Source organism: Lampetra planeri, unplaced genomic scaffold, assembly GCF_965212315.1.
Source record: "Lampetra planeri unplaced genomic scaffold, kcLamPlan1.2.h2 scaffold_288, whole genome shotgun sequence".
Taxonomy (NCBI): Eukaryota; Metazoa; Chordata; class Hyperoartia; order Petromyzontiformes; family Petromyzontidae; genus Lampetra; species Lampetra planeri.
Window position 1 is genome coordinate 7501 of NW_027615115.1, and position 2500 is coordinate 10000.

The 2500-nt window shown below is 57.2% G+C and overlaps 1 long non-coding RNA gene across 1 annotated transcript in view; it reads right to left on the reverse strand.

Moving 5' to 3' along the window:
- The window catches only part of LOC144740761 (uncharacterized), a 12455-nt gene that overhangs the window by 4646 nt on the left and 5309 nt on the right, over positions 1-2500 (reverse strand). The gene's annotated exons all lie outside the window — the stretch shown is intronic.

A 2500-nucleotide genomic window follows, 5' to 3' on the forward strand; every position in this document is an offset into this window, starting at 1 on the left:
GGTGGTGATGGTGGTGGTGATGGTGGTGGTGGTGGTGATGGTGGTGGTGGTGATGGTGGTGATGGTGGTGGTGGAGGTGGTGATGGTGGTTGTGGTGGTGGTGATGGTGGTGGTGGTGGTGTGGTGGTGGTGGTGATGGTGGTGATGGTGGATGGTGGTGGTGGTGGTGGTGGAGGTGGTGATGGTGGTGGTGGTAGTGGTGATGGTGGTGGTGGTGGTGATGGTGGTGGTGGTGATGGTGGTGGTGATGGTGGTGTGGTGGTGGTGGTGGTGATGGTGGTGGTGGTGGTGATGGTGGTGGTGGTGATGGTGATGGTGGTGGTGGTGGAGGTGGTGGTGATGGTGGTGGTGATGGTGGTGGTGATGGAGATGGTGGTGGTGGTGATGGTGGTGGTGATGGTGATGGTGGTGGTGATGGTGGTGATGGTGGTGGTGATGGTGGTGGTGGTGGTGGTGGAGGTTGGTGGATGGTGGTGGTGGTGATGGTGGTGGTGATGGCTGATGGTGGTGGTGATGGTGGTGTGGTGGTGGTGATGGTGGTGGTGATGGTGGTGGTGGTGGTGGTGGAGGTGGTGGTGATGGTGGTGGTGGTGATGGTGGTGGTGATGGTGATGGTGGTGGTGATGGTGGTGATGGTGGTGGTGATGGTGATGGTGGTGGTGGTGATGGTGGTGGTGATGGTGGTGGTGATGGTGGTGGTGATGGTGGTGGTGGTGATGGTGTGGTGATGGTGGTGGTGGTGGTGATGGTGGTGGTGATGGTGTGGTGAGGTGATGGTGGTGGTGGTGGTGAGGTGGTGATGGATGGTGGTGGTGGTGGTGTGATGTGGTGGTGATGGTGGTGGTGATGGTGGTGGTGATGGTGGTGGTGGTGGTGGAGGTGATGTGGTGGAGGTGTGGTGGAGGTGGTGTGATGGTGGTGTGTGCTGGTGGTGGTGATGGTGATGGTGGTGGGATGGTGGTGATGGTGGTGGTGATCGAGGTGATGGTGGTGGTGGTTGGAGAGGTTGGTGATGGAGGAGGTGATTGGTGATTGGTGATGATGTTCGATTTTGTTTGGTGATGGAGGTGGTGATGGTGCAGGTGGTGGTGGTGGTGGTGCTGGTGGTGGTGATGGTGGTGGTGGTGGTGGAGGTGAGGTGATGGTGGTGTGGTGATGGAGGTGGTGATGGTTGGAGGTGATGGTGGATGGTGTGATGATGGTGGATGGAGGTTGTGCTGGTGGTGGTGGTGGTGGTGGAGGTGGTGGTGATGGTGGTGGTGGTGATGGTGGTGGTGAGTGGTGGTGGTAGGATGGTGGTGATGGTGAGTGGTTGGTGTGGTGGAGGTGGTGTGAGCGTGGTGGTGATGGTGGTGGTGGTGATGGTTGATGGTGATGGTGGTGATGGTGTGTGGTGATGGTGGTGGTGGTGGTGGTGATGGTGGTGGTGGTGGTGGAGGTGATGGTGGTGGTGGTGATGGTGGATGGGTGGTGATGGTGATGGTAGGTGGTGGTGGTGAGGTGGTGATGGGTGGTGTGATGTGTGGGTGGTGGTGATGATGGTGGATTGGGAGGTGGTGATGGTGATGGTGGTGGTGGAGATGTGAGGGTGGTGGTGGTGCTGGTGGTGGTGTGGTGGTGGTGCTGGAGGTGATGGTGGTGGATGGTGATGTGTTGGTGGTGATGGTGTGTATGATTTGATGGATGGTGGTGATGCAGTGGTGATGGTGGTGATGTGGTGATGGTGGTGGAGGATGGAGATGGTGGTTGATGGTGGTGGAGTGAGGTGTGATGGTGGTGAGATGGTGAGGTGAGCATGTGATGTTGGTAGTCTGATGGTGATGGTGCAGGTGATGCGTGGTGATGGTTGATCGTGGTGCTGTTGTTTGTGAGTGATGAGGTGGTTGAGGTGAGTGAGGTAGGTGGTCGGTGTTGTGATGTGGTGGTGGTGACAGGTGGTGATGTGTGGTGATGGTGGTGATGGTGGTGGTGTGATGGTTGATGGTGAGCTGATGTGATGTAGTTGATGGTGGTATGGTGATGGTGTGGTGATGGTGGTGCATGGTGGAGCTGGTGGTGATGTGGAGGATGGTGGTGATTCTGAGGTGATGGTGGTGGTGAGGGTGAGTTGGTGTATGATGATGAGTAGTTGATGGTGGTTTTAGGTGGTGGTGATTGTGGATGGTGGTGGTGGTGGTGGAGGTGGTTGATGATGGTGGATGATGGTGGTGGAGAGGTGATGGTGGTGCTGTAGTTATGAGTGGATGATTGATGGTGGATCGGTGGTGGTGATGGTGGTGGTGGTGGTGGTGGTGATGGTGGTGGTGGTGGTGATGGTAGTTGGTGGTGAGTGGTGGTGGTGGTGGTGTGAGGTTGTGAGCTGGTGGTGGTGGATGATGGTGATGGTGGTGGTGTGGAGTATGGTGGTGGAGTGTGGTGATGGTGGTGGTGAGAGTGTGGTGGTGGGTGGAGGTGGTGGTGGTTGGATGGTGGTGGTGATGGTGGCTGGTGGTGGTGATGG